The sequence below is a fragment of the Dendropsophus ebraccatus genome, chromosome 4, assembly GCF_027789765.1.
Source record: "Dendropsophus ebraccatus isolate aDenEbr1 chromosome 4, aDenEbr1.pat, whole genome shotgun sequence".
NCBI classification, from domain to species: domain Eukaryota; kingdom Metazoa; phylum Chordata; class Amphibia; order Anura; family Hylidae; genus Dendropsophus; species Dendropsophus ebraccatus.
The window spans coordinates 35,531,727-35,546,410 of NC_091457.1; the positions used below are offsets into that span (position 1 = coordinate 35,531,727).

The 14,684-nt window shown below is 43.3% G+C and overlaps 1 long non-coding RNA gene across 1 annotated transcript in view; it reads right to left on the bottom strand.

Annotated features, from left to right (window-relative positions):
• Window positions 1-809: 809 nt before the first annotated feature.
• LOC138789575 (uncharacterized) overlaps window positions 810-14,684 on the bottom strand; it is a 35,166-nt gene continuing 21,291 nt past the window's right edge. The window contains exons 2-3 of the long non-coding RNA XR_011362737.1: window positions 4,719-4,872; window positions 810-1,117 (exon numbers count right to left, since the gene is read on the bottom strand). This is a non-coding gene — a long non-coding RNA (uncharacterized lncRNA). The remainder of the gene's footprint in view (window positions 1,118-4,718; window positions 4,873-14,684) is intronic.

A 14,684-nucleotide genomic window follows, 5' to 3' on the forward strand; every position in this document is an offset into this window, starting at 1 on the left:
TATACAGGAGGAGACATATACAGGAGTACATAGAGGATACATATATACAGGAGTACATAGAGGATACATATAAGTATGTGTGTTTGTTGTTTTGTTTATTATTATTTTTACTAATGGGGGGTGCACACACGAGGGGGGTGTTCTAAAAAGAAAAATGCCTATACCCACAGGACCACAGCAGTGATATAAACTATTGTAAAAAAAAAAATACAGAAACCCCAGCTTTCCCAGCATCTTGTATTTGTAGTCAGTATAATGGAGGTCACCCAGCTTTTCCACCATCTTATACTCAGTATGATGGAGGTCACCCAGCTTTCTCAGCATCTTATAGTCAGTAGGATGGAGGTCACCCAGCTTTCTCACCATCCTATACTCAGTATGATGGAGGTCACCCAGCTTTCCCAGCATCTTATAGTCAGTAGTATGGAGGTCACCCAGCTTTCCAGCATCTTATACTCAGTATGATGGAGATCACCCAGCTTTCACAGCATCTTATACTCAGTTTGATGAAGGTCAACCAGCTTTCCAGCATCATATACTCAGTATGATAGAGGTCACCCAGCATTCCTAGCATCTGTCTATGGGTACGTTCCGTGTCATCGCTGAGCCGCCCCATAGACTTATACAGGAAAGTGACTTCTGATCCCTTCACAGGGCACAGTAGGATATTTGGTCACAAATGATGAAGATGTTATAGGTAAGGGCCAGAGTGGTCCTTAAAGCATGGGCCGCCAGCCTGCTACTTATGGGCCAGTGCTGTGTGCTTGCCCCCCGGGCTAAAATTTGCCAGCCAGCCCCTGGATGTAGCTTGTGGGATAAGCAGAAAGCCATGGAAGAATTCTTTACACAAAACCCATATTAGGAATAAACAGATGAGTTATGTCGTGACTTGGCAGGAGACCTGCTGAACGCTCTTCACTCACAGGATGACTCTGCTTATCTTGCAATACCTCCTTGTTACAGAACAAGACATACTCGGCAGCTTTGGCACTTGACCTTCAGAGTGCACCTTCCTATTATGAAACAGAGATGGCAGCAGGCGATCCTCATACTGGCCTGTGGCCTAGACTTTGCTTTTCCATCCTAGATTATTGCTCCTTTATCTTCTTACCCAATACTGAAGGAAGAAACATAAAAAACATAAACTACACAATAAATGTACAAAGGCCAGCAAAATATAGTGAGTTAAATCTTAAATAAGGTCGCTAAAACAACCGTGAGTCTGACTGATGGAAATGTGCTGTGACAGTGACATTAGTGACTACTTTTAGGAATGATAAATGTCCACTTTTTCCGTTTCTCCAATAGCAATGTGTAGAGTTAATATAGACTGCAACAGGATGACCAGGATGAGCAGCACTTTCAACACTGTCTGTAATCTCACACTCCTCACATCTTCAACCATCTGGTCTCCCTGATAGTCCTGCTCCATAGTCTGGGATTGTAATGTTATATAAAGTCCTCAGTAAGCTATTTCCTCAGACATATATGATACGTGGTGCAATATGTTTTCAGTCGAATGTATTGTGAAAGGGATTAGTAATGTTTGCACCATTTCTAACCATTGCTGTTGTTCTTGTCTCTCCAGGTCAGGACAATGCCCTATAACACTATTCTCTGCAAAAAGGCGATGCTCATGACTTGTAACAGCAACTCCATGTGGAATGTGGAAACTGTTTTTCCGGTGGAGATGCTGTTATCCGTGATGTACATCTCTATGTCTTCAGAGGACCTCCCAATCATTCAGATTATCTATATTGTATATATGCCATGTGTTCTGATAAAAGCTTAAAGGGGTGCTCCAGAGGAAAAAAATCAACTGGTGTCAGAAAGTTATACAGAATTGTAAATTACTTCTATTTAAAAATCTCAAGTCTTCCAGTACTTATGAGCCGCTGTATGTCCTGCAGGAAGTGGTTTCTTTCAAATCTGACACAGTGCTATCTGCTGCCACCTCTGTCTGTGACAGGAACTGTCCAGAGCAGACACATCCCTATAGAAAAACTCTCCTCCCCTCCGGAGTTCCCTTTTAGCGAATCTTGAAACATCATGCACAAGTTTCCGGTTGTCATGTGATTGGCAAGTAGTAGATCATAACCAACCATTGCTGAAATGTTGGGGGAATCTAATGTTCACTGGGCAAATTGTTTCTTATATGAATGATGGGCGTAAAGGGGTTATCCATTCAACTGAAAAGCACAGCTGCAACAAATAGTACAGTGCTTGGATGTATGAATAGACTTGCATCCCATATAAACAATGAACAGGCTGCATGTTGGAGTGTTTACACAGTCATAGCTCTGTCGATAGCATGGCCGCTGAGATGAAGCCGCATAATGATGTCACCTGGCCTCTCAGGTCACACGTTCTATGTAGATCAGGGCATTCCTACCAAGCCCGGTCTTGAAACCTTTATCAGATGCCACAGTGCCTGTAAATGTTTGCCATTGTCTTTAAATATTTACCAAGTACCTTGTGTCTATGAATGTTCACTACCTTGCATCTCAAAATATTTGCAGAGCGCACAGTAAAAACCTGGATGTATGTAATGAACACCCCTGGTATCTATGAATGTTTAACGGGTGTCACATTATTTCAGTATATTTCCTCTTAGCTAATTTTTAAAGGGAATCTGTCAGCACCCAGGCCCTACCACAGGTGCTGACAGTGTGCTGTAGTTGGCAGTCCCCTACTGAGCATGTCGCCTTTTGGTAATTTGTTTGTGCAGTGGATTATGTGCATATATTATATTATCTCAGGACTCCTACTGTAATGATGAGTCAAAGAGGAGTTGTGGCTCAATGTTTGTGCCACACTCTGGCATGCCTCACCACTGCTTCCTTCTCCCACTTCTTCATGAATAACTAATGCTTCCCAGCCTCATGTTTAATCAGTTGTTGGCCAGTATCTGCCAACAGAGGACTGATCTGCAATCAGATATAGTTGAACCTCCAAGCCTGTATTGGAGCTGCGGTCTAGGAGTAAACTTTTCTAGAAACCAACACAATTTTTTCTTTGGTTCGATTCTCTTGATGAAAATGAAAGTTATAGTTGCTACTTGCTTATTCTTTATTTTTTCTCAACATTGTATAATTTTTAAAAGTGCACTATATATTTATTTTTTATTTGGACCAGAAAACACTGTTTCTGCACTTTAGACGGGTGATTTACCCCTAGACCACAGCTCCAACAAAGGCTAGGATATTCATCTATATCTGCTTGCAGATCAGTCCTCTGTTGGCAGATACTGACTGACAGCTGAGCGAGCAGGAGGCCGGGCAACATTGATTATTCATGTAGAAGAAGGAGGAGGAGGAAGCAGTGATGAGGTGTGCCAGAGTGCGGCACAAACGCTGAGGCACAAGTCATCATTGACTCTTCATTACAATCCGTGCTTAATCCACTGCAAGGACAAATTACCAAAAGGTAACATGCTCACAAGGGGACTGCCAGCTACAGCTACAGCACATACACCACAGGTAGGGCCCGGGTGCAGACAGATTCCCTTTAAAGGGGTTATCCTAATATTTTGAATTATCCCCTATTCATAGACAGTAAATGGCGATCGAGCATGTGGGCTGCCACTGGATTTACACGGTGATAACTTTGTTCTTGTGATCAGTGGGGTTCCCAGCTAGTTATCCCTATTTTAATCTTAGCATAACCCCTTTTAAGTATCTGTCATTATAAAAAAAAATTGCAGAGACATCAAAAAAATGTGATCAGTCAGGGGCCAAGTGTTCAGAACCCCACTGCTCCCTAGTTTTTTTTATAGGAGAAGCGCTGGCTGTATGAGTCAATCCCCAGCTCCCTGTCATCTTTGTCTTGTGCACAAGATAAGCTTACAATAGAGCTTATCTCATGCACTGATATGAGGATCATAGGGAACTGAACTGGGGAGTGAAGCGTACAGTCGTGCACTTCTCCTAGCTATATCTAGAGATCAGTGGGGGTCTGAAAATCACACCCAAACTGATTTAAACTTGAATGTCTCTGGCACATGTCAAAACTTATTTTATTATTAGGCTGCGTGCACACTACGGAATTGCCGCGTATAACCCGCGGCGTATTCCGTCGCTCGTCACCGCACGCGGCGGCGCGCATTTCCGTCCGTGCCATAGACACTATTCTATGTCAATTCTTTTGACGGAACGCGGAATCCGCCCGTGCACAGAACAGTGTCTATGGCACCGGCGGAAAAGCGCGCCGCTGCGTGCGGGGACGAGCGACTGAGTACGCCGCGGGTTATACGCGGCAATTCCGTAGTGTGCACGCACCCTTATATATTAAATCACAGATGATCTCATCTGTTGAAACGTATTGACGGATGATATAGCATAAAAGGTTTGCTATTTTTATTTGCCCAAAACTGCAATGCTCTTAAATGGGTCTGATGTGCAATACTGATCCAACCAGGACAAGAATGGTGATGTTCTGGAAATAAAGAATACGGTTTAACTATTTCAACTCCTAATCACCATGATTATTGTCATATTTTTATTGTTAATTTTATTAGTATTTATCACTGCCAAAGAAACGGAGCAATACTGACAGTATGAGAGTGCACGGGTCTATGACCTATGATTTGACAGCCAGGAAATGTGGACTCTGCCTGTCAATTCTGTAGGCCACAGGTGCGTTCACCTTGCTATTCTGCAATGAAAGACTGAATAATGGTCACAAAACATGAAGAAATTCACAAAGTGCAGCTGTTTTACCCTTCTCTGGCCACATGGCGGCGCTGGCTGCAAACCAGTCGAATCTTCACTTTGCAGCATAATGACAGTTCTAAAATGAAGGCTACCATCTGGCCTGTGTCTGCTTGTTGTAGTTTGATGTTCTCTGTAGTTCACTGAAACACTTCTTTTTTATCTGGTAAATAAAATAAAGATCATTGCTTAAGAACACAAACAAGTATACTCATTGAAAAAGTGTGTTTTTTTGCCTCTACTTACAGCAACCCTTCAGCCTCGGTGAGGTGGGATGATGATTCTGACAACATTGACTATTTTTATTAAGGGGATATTTTGGTGAATAAAAAGTGTAATTTTTAATAAAGTTTTATAACTTTGTAATTTAACTTTATTAAAGGGAAACTAGCAGGTTAGAAGCATCTAAGCTGCTGATATGTCTCTATAGCGCATGGGGAGCTGAGGATGAGGATAATAATCGTAGCTTGATTTTCAGCGCCATTTTTGGGCACTTTGTAGTTTATTAGATATGTAAATTGGGTGGTTTGGTGCACTGGGTTTAGGACTACCACACTCAGTGCACCGATCTATCCCAGCTGGCCTGCCCCTTCTATTGAATATTCATTTGATGCTCTGCAGTGAAGTCCCACCAAACCATTACATATCTAATAAACTACAAAGTTCCCAAAAACGGCATTGAGGATAAAGGTAAGAAAATTACCTTAATCCTTAGCGCCTTGTGTTAAATAGGGACATATTATTATTATTATCATTATTATGCAGTAGTAAGGGTTAACACAGCTCCTCTGCTGCCACCAATCCATTGTACTGACAAAGATACATATTGGTAATGCTGCTGCATACATTCTATATTGGAATAGACATTAGAGCTGGGGGAAGCTGTATGTGTCACTAGCACCACAGCTGCAACACAGTGTAACAGAGTGAGCATTGAATGTGAGTTACCCCTACTTGCTCTGTCTACAGCACTAGTGAAACAGACAGCTTCCCTGACTCTAATGTGTATTCTAATGCTAACATGTATATAATACATTTGCATTGTGGGTCTGTATTACAGACAATTATGAATACTCTCACATCAAACAATCCTGTGTGTGTGTATGTGTCTAGAATCAGCAGTTTTCTGCTTTATCAGCAGAAATGACTCTGATAACAGACCATTGTCACTACCTGTTCCTTTCAGCAAACACAGGAAGTTTTACTAAACGTCATAGAGATAATATATCTGTAGGCTTAGGGCCCTATTACACCAACAGATCTGACGACAGATTATCTGCCAAAGATTTGAAGCCAAACCCAGGAGTGGATTTGAAAAGAGGAGAAATCCAGTCTTTCCTTTATGACCTGTTCTCTATAGTCTGTTCCTGGGTTTGGCTTCAAATCCGTGATGTACATCTCTATGTCTTCAGAGGACCTCCCAATCATTCAGATTATCTATATTGTATATATGCCATGTGTTCTGATAAAAGCTTAAAGGGGTGCTCCAGAGGAAAAAAATCAACTGGTGTCAGAAAGTTATACAGAATTGTAAATTACTTCTATTTAAAAATCTCAAGTCTTCCAGTACTTATGAGCCGCTGTATGTCCTGCAGGAAGTGGTTTCTTTCAAATCTGACACAGTGCTATCTGCTGCCACCTCTGTCTGTGACAGGAACTGTCCAGAGCAGACACATCCCTATAGAAAAACTCTCCTCCCCTCCGGAGTTCCCTTTTAGCGAATCTTGAAACATCATGCACAAGTTTCCGGTTGTCATGTGATTGGCAAGTAGTAGATCATAACCAACCATTGCTGAAATGTTGGGGGAATCTAATGTTCACTGGGCAAATTGTTTCTTATATGAATGATGGGCGTAAAGGGGTTATCCATTCAACTGAAAAGCACAGCTGCAACAAATAGTACAGTGCTTGGATGTATGAATAGACTTGCATCCCATATAAACAATGAACAGGCTGCATGTTGGAGTGTTTACACAGTCATAGCTCTGTCGATAGCATGGCCGCTGAGATGAAGCCGCATAATGATGTCACCTGGCCTCTCAGGTCACACGTTCTATGTAGATCAGGGCATTCCTACCAAGCCCGGTCTTGAAACCTTTATCAGATGCCACAGTGCCTGTAAATGTTTGCCATTGTCTTTAAATATTTACCAAGTACCTTGTGTCTATGAATGTTCACTACCTTGCATCTCAAAATATTTGCAGAGCGCACAGTAAAAACCTGGATGTATGTAATGAACACCCCTGGTATCTATGAATGTTTAACGGGTGTCACATTATTTCAGTATATTTCCTCTTAGCTAATTTTTAAAGGGAATCTGTCAGCACCCAGGCCCTACCACAGGTGCTGACAGTGTGCTGTAGTTGGCAGTCCCCTACTGAGCATGTCGCCTTTTGGTAATTTGTTTGTGCAGTGGATTATGTGCATATATTATATTATCTCAGGACTCCTACTGTATATATATATATATATATATATATATATATATACACTCACCGGCCACTTTATTAGGTACACCTGTCCAACTGCACGTTTCCACTTAATTTCTAATCATCCAATCACATGGCAGCAACTCAGTGCATTTAGGCATGTAGACATGGTCAAGACAATCTCCTGCAGTTCAAACCGAGCATCAGTATGGGGAAGAAAGGTGATTTGAGTGCCTTTGAATGTGGCATGGTTGTTGGTGCCAGAAGGGCTGGTCTGAGTATTTCAGAAACTGCTGATCTACTGGGATTTTCACGCACAACCATCTCTAGGGTTTACAGAGAATGGTCCGAAAAAGAAAAAACATCCAGTGAGCGGCAGTTCTGTGGGCGGAAATGCCTTGTTGATGCCAGAGGTCAGAGGAGAATGGGCAGACTGGTTTGAGATGATAGAAAGGCAACAGTGACTCAAATAGCCAACCGTTACAACCAGAAGAGAAGCAGAAGAGCATCTCTGAATGCACAGTACCTCGAACTTTGAGGCAGATGGGCTACAGAAGCAGAAGACCACACCGGGTGCCACTCCTTTCAGCTAAGAACAGGAAACTGAGGCTACAATTTGCACAAGCTCATCGAAATTGGACAGTAGAAGATTGGAAAAATGTTGCCTGGTCTGATGAGTCTCGATTTCTGCTTGAACATGACAATGAGTTCACTGTACTCAAATGGCCTCCACAGTCACCAGATCTCAATCCAATAGAGCATCTTTGGGATGTGGTGGAACGGGAGATTCGCATCATGGATGTGCAGCCGACAAATCTGCGGCAACTGTGTGATGCCATCATGTCAATATGGACCAAAATCTCTGAGGAAGCTTCCAGCACCTTGTTGAATCTATGCCATGAAGAATTGAGGCAGTTCTGAAGGCAAAAGGGGGTCCAACCCGTTACTAGCATGGTGTACCTAATAAAGTGGCCGGTGAGTGTATATATATATATATATATATATATATATATATATATATATATATACATACTTAGAAACTTTCTTATACTCAAGCACATATTCTTTAGGGGTATGTTATCTATATTCTGTAAGAACGTTAACTGACTGGTACAGAATGTGTCCACATGACCCCTAGCAGCCGGTTTATATCAGCAAATGATCCTTGAAGTTTTGGGTGACGTAATGGATTTGCAGCTTGATGGCCTAATAAAAGAAGTCACATAAATGGAATGCCATGTATATATACAGCTGTATACACTTTATATACAGCCGTAACCTGATATACATTTATTTCTCTGTAGGAAATGTGAGCTAAATCAATCATATTGCTGTATCCTTACATGAAATGATAAGATGGTGATGTGTAGTGTTAATAATTGTAAACTGTAATCGGAACAATTAATAGTGCCTTGTTAGGTCAATGCAAACAATTGCTCAAAAATCACTGTATTTAAAAGGGCCCCCACCTTGTAAAGCAACTATTCCCAGCTCTGCAATAATAATGGCAGCCCTGGATGTAACAAGGCCAGCCACTAATGTCCTGAAATGATGTCTCTGTAACAATGCTGGCTGGTCACAAGATGGCAGACCAGTACTTCACCAGTGCAGTCACCTTTGTTGGTTCCTATCATTGGTGTCAGTACTGAAATATCCCTATGACAGAGTAGGGCTGCAAAATATACCAACAGATGACAAAAAATGAATGATGAAAGGAATTCATGATGCCACAAACAGATGATAAAAATGGAAGTCAAGAATGAAAAAAGAGAACAGATAACTAGAGACATACATACATAGAGAAAAACTAACCCAAAGAAGCTTTCTCTAGAGATCTATGCCAGAATACAGCCCCTAATAGCAAACCCTCACTGCCCATGAAAATATCACTAATAAAAACGAATTAACAATCATTACTTACCTCTTCCTGTGGGCTGACAAACTTTTAAAATTGCCAGACTTCTCCTTAAGGGCCAGTGCACACTGAGCAAGATTGTCGGAATTCCGCGGCGGAATCCCGCCGTGCTCAGTGTGCTGCTTTGAGCAGAGAGAGGCGGCAGCAGACAGGCGCGCGCTCTCCCATTCACTCAAAGCAGCACACTGAGCACGGCGGGATTCGGAATTCCGACGATCTTGCTCAGTGTGAACTGGCCCTTATAGTGAATCTGTAACCCCATGACTGCCTACTGAGCTGGCAGTATCACTGGATAGATATAGATAGTAGAAGCATTCAGAACATATCTTTGTTGCCTGTGTCTGTTTTTTTTTTCCATTAAAAACTGCCCTTTTTCAAACAGTGTCAAGGAGGTGAATTGGGCCTATTGTTCCCTGGGCCCTAGCACTGCTATGCCTTACTGTTCTGTATGTACAGTGTGCACCGTTGATTATGCAAAGAAGCAGACACACAGCTCAGTAAGGGTCCTATTACAATCTGCTAAATCTGGCAGATATCATCTGTGTAATAAAGAGAAGGAACCGCAGAGGAGCTGATCATCATCCGATCGTTGTCTTTGAGCAACTTTAAAAATAGCTGGCTACACATTGCTACATGTACCAGGAGGTGCGCATCCAACAGCTGATGACAGTGTAAAGTAAAATACCATAACAAAAATTATAAACCTTAGAAAGATAAATGAGAGGGCACTCACCATTTAGATGTGATCATAAAAAAACACCTTATTCAGTCCAGGCTTACATCAATGTGTGCACGCCAGAGCAGCAAATGAGGACACCAGCACATAATAACATAATAAGCTCCTGACAAAGTGAGCGAAACGTACGTCGGGCTTTTGTGCCAGGCAGGTGGTAAGATTTCAGTGTGGTTTCTTTCTGTGTTCACTAAGTCTTTTCATTTATGGATGTAAATTATTGATTTCACTCTTTGGTTTTTTCACTAATACTTTTATTGTGATTAACCTGTGAAGGGGTTGCATACAGCCCCCCTCTTCTTCAAAATGATTCTGCCTCGTAACTAGGAGTTTTCCTATTCACCTTTTTGGGTCTGTGCATTTAGCTCAGGCTCCTATACTAATAGTGACCACTAGATGGTGATGTTGTAATAACAATTACCTCACATACCAATTCTTTTTCATTTCTGATGGATATCTACCACACTGATATCTTCCTTCCCGTCTGGTTTTGACCTCTGTGTTTTATCCCATACTTCACTTTGTGTAATTTTATTAATTTATAATTCCAAATAAAGACTTGTTATATTTTCCTATTCATTTGTGCAATTTCTTTTGTTGTTATTTGATTTATGTATTGCACTATAAGACGTATTTGGCAGGACTTCTTTGGGGTTGCCAGCACATAATAACATTAAAGTGTCACTAACGTGTTTTTTTTTTTTCAGCAGAAATCAATAGTCCAGGCGATTTTAAGAAACATTGTATTTGGGTTTATTAGGCAAATGTGCCATTATCTGCATTCAAAAAGCCTTTCCCAAGGTCTCCCGCCATCCCTCCTCTCTCTCATTCACTGCTCATTATCAGGAAATCTAGCTTCTCTTTAATCAGTTGAGCCCTGTGTAACCTATGGAGAGGGGAGGAGTGAAATTAGTCGCAAGCTAAGAGCAGGGAACAAAGGATTACAGCAGGACCTGTGTGAAAGCCGGTATTCAGAGGCCAGAGCTGACTTCAGAGGAAATAGCCTGGTGATGTAGCTGTAAATTAACTCTTTGCTGTCCTGTTTTGGTGCTTCATCTCTCTCCACCCCTCCACTCTCCAAAGAAAACCATAAAGACAGGGGGGGAGCTTCAAACTGCTTTTTCATGATAAAAATGCATTTTTCGGCTAATATATGCAATTACAAAGTTTCTTAAAATCACCTGTACTATTGATTTCTGCAAATACAATTTAAAAGACAGTAGACACTTTAAGGCCTTATTCACACGTTCCGTAATTTACGGATCCGTATTTCCGTATCCGAGTTAGTGCACATTGAAGTCTATTGGGCAATTCACACGATCAGTAGCAGAAATGGATGAAAATTAATCCGTAAAAAAAAAAGGACATGTCCTAGTGCGGACCCGGTGCGGACCCAGATTTTTTCACGGATGCTCTCATTGACATCAATTGTCTACGGATTGTTTGCGGATTGCAACATGTTTGGCATCCGTATTTCCGTACAAAAATATGGATAACTCATGCTCCTATTTGCACAGCAGTATATAGAAGTGCTGGGATCTATTATATTGTGCCGAATTTAGCTGACAGGCCATTTATTCACTGCTCACAGACTCTTAATTGATTCATTGATACTTTCCTAACCAATAGTAAACACCAATTTATTGTGCTAATTGGTAATGATGATTGGCAGCTGGGCTACAAAGGTACAAGTACCAATTACCTCAATAAATTGGGGTGTTTACAATGTAGTTAGGAAAGTATCAATGAATCAATTAAGAGCACTGAAGGCAGAGCGGCACAGGAGGATCGCATAGGAGATCGCATCATTACCGCAGGAGGGGTCTGATGATGCTGCAGGAGGGGGTCTGATGCCACAGAGGGGGTCTGATGCCGCCGCAGGAGGGGGTCTGATGCCGCCGCAGGAGGGGGTCTGATTCCGCAGAGGGGGTTTGATGCCGCCGCAGGAGGGGGTCTGATGCCGCCGCAGGAGGGGGTCTGATGCCGCAGAGGGGGTCTGATGCCGCAGAGGGGGTCTGATGCAGCCGCAGGAGGGGGTCTGATGCCGCCGCAGGAGGGGGTCTGATGCCGCCGCAGGAGGGGGTCTGATGCCGCCGCAGGAGGGGGTCTGATGCCGCAGGAGGGGGTCTGATGCCGCCGCAGGAGGGGGTCTGATGATGCCAATCCCGGCCGAGCACGGAAGCGTCCCCGGTTGCCATGGTGATCGCAGGAGGGGTCTGATGATGCCAATCCCGGCCGAGCACGGAAGCGGCCCCGGTTGCCATGGTGATCGCAGGAGGGGTCTGATGATGCCTGTAAAGACCGAGCACAGAAGTGTCCTCCTGCGATCACCATGGCAACTGGGGACGCTTCCGTGCTCGGTGGTGATTGCAGGCATCATCAGACTTCCGTGCTTCCGGATGCAATACGGAAGCAATACGGATGTCCAACCCGTAATTTTTAGCGGGTGGTTTCCGGACCCGAAAAAATTACGGAACGTGTGCATAAGGCCTAAGGCTGGGTTCACACTACATAGAACAGCGACTGTTCTGTGAGCCGGCCAGGTCACAAAACGGCTGGTGTTACTGATGATCATGCCAGGCAATACTGCAGTACCGGCCGGATGATCTTCATTTCTGATGAATTGGGAAGCGGACGCACCCACGTGTGCCCGCATCCCAATTCACTGCTGCACACAATGGAACGTGCGTCCGGAGTCACACTCTACATTGTTTGAACTAACATGTTTGTGTGGCCGCTATTCAATGAATAGAGGCTGCAGAAAACTGACATGTCAGTTTTTCGTGCGGCCGGATGGAATCCCGGACGGAGCTTATACTATATGTATACACTCCGGCCTGGATTCCATTCATTCCAATACAATGTATGTTTTGTATAAATCATGGCCATTGTTGCAAATTGCAACAAAGGCCATGATATATACAAAACATATGTTGTGTGAACATAGCCTAACACTGGAAACATTGAGAAAATCCCTGAGGAGGGTTAGATGGCCAAGCAGTACTGAGCCAGTCTCCAGTCGCACTGCATTGACTTGAGGGTGACAAATTTGTCATGGTACTGCTACCCCATGGTTCCTATAGAACCTACACACATCTGCATTAGTGGGAACCCCTAGACCACGACCCACATACCAATTAAAGGTGATGCAAAGGGAGATACAAAGTCTAAATTGTTCTTTATGTCACAGTTTAACATGTCAAAAAGATTTTCCTCTGCTTTCTATCATTACCATTATTAGGAGTATAAATTTATTTTCAACATTTAACCTCTTTGTATCCATCATGAAACAGTGAACATTAAATATGTCCATTGGTTCGTACAGGCATAATGTGTTATCTCTGATAGGACACAAGTCCCACTTGGCAGCCACAGCCTTACTATGAAGTGTCAGGTTTCCTGTAGATAATTCAGGAAGTTATGATCATTTGTTCATGCTCATATTATTTTTGTCGGAAAAGCGGAAAAGAATTTGTTTTCCTGAAATGTTCACATTAGTAATCATGTACACATTTACGGATATATTTTGGAATGTAGATTGTGATGTACTATGAAGGATAATCATGCTTTATACTGCACAACCTACTTACCTCTTTTACAGGGGCGTAACTAGAAATGGCTGGGCCCCATAGCAAACTTTTGATTTGGCCCCCCCCCCCCCCCGACTGACCACTAAACGGTCAAGTGAAGGGGCCCAGTGTATTGCAGGAGCAGGCCATGGGGCCCCCTGATGCGGCGGGCCCCATAGCAGCCGCTATGGCTGCTATAGTGGTAGTTACGCCCCTGCTCTTTTATAGTGCACCACTGCAACCCCCCCCCCCCATCTATTCCTTATAGTGTGGCATCATGTTACTCCCCCCCCCCATGTCATATCCGCCATATGAAGTGTACTAGGTGTGTAGAGGCCACCGCTGTATGATGCAGGATGAAAAGTTATACACGCAGGGCCGGCCTTAGCTATGTGAAACCAGTGCGGTCGAACAGGGCGCCGGCCACTATCCATGCTGCCCCCTACAGGGCTGAAATCAGCGCCCCCAGCTGCTGCACTCTGCACTATAGCTATGACAATGAGCGCTCATAGATGCAACAACAGGAGCACTGTCAGTCCCTGCGGTCACAAGAGGCCGCTTTCTCTCTGGTGTCCCTGCACCGGCGGTCGAGTGTTGTCACTCTTGCAGAGAAGAGGAGACATGCGGACATCAGATGAGTATAAATGTTTTGGGTTTTTTTTGTATATACAACTATATAAGGTATATACAACTGGGGACAGCACACAAGGGGTATATATATACTACTGGGGGAGCCCACAAGTGGTATATACTACTGGGGACAGCACACAAGGGCTACTTTGGGCTACCTTATTGCAAATAACCTAATCCCATAGGAAACAGGTAAGAAGACTCTAGCCTGTAGTCATTGCCCAGGCACAGAGTAATACAGTGACATCATCGCTCTGCCTGTATCAAGCTGATCACATCCTGTGAGTGGTCCTAGTGTCTTGTAAACCATGAGAGAATGGGCAGAGTCTATGGCTCTATGTTCTGCCATAGGTTTCAACTGGTGGCGTAGAAAAAAAAAATGAGGCCAGAAATCCAGAGCCCTGGATCCCTGGGGGCACCTTCAGGAATGGAGGCTCTGGTTGATTTCCCAGCTACCCCCCATTTCCCATTATCAGCCCTGCCTATGTTCAGTTATTCCTGTCACCATCTGTTGGCAGAATAACGTAAGCTTTCGGCGTTATAGTGGGGAATTAGTACTTCCTGACATTACTCCAGAGCTTCCTATCAGTGTTCTGTATCTAAAATATACAAACCAGAACATCTGTCATCTGGAGTCTGGCACGGTGATCTCAGATTATGCAAAGTAAACTAAAATTATCTGTTTAGCCTATAACATTG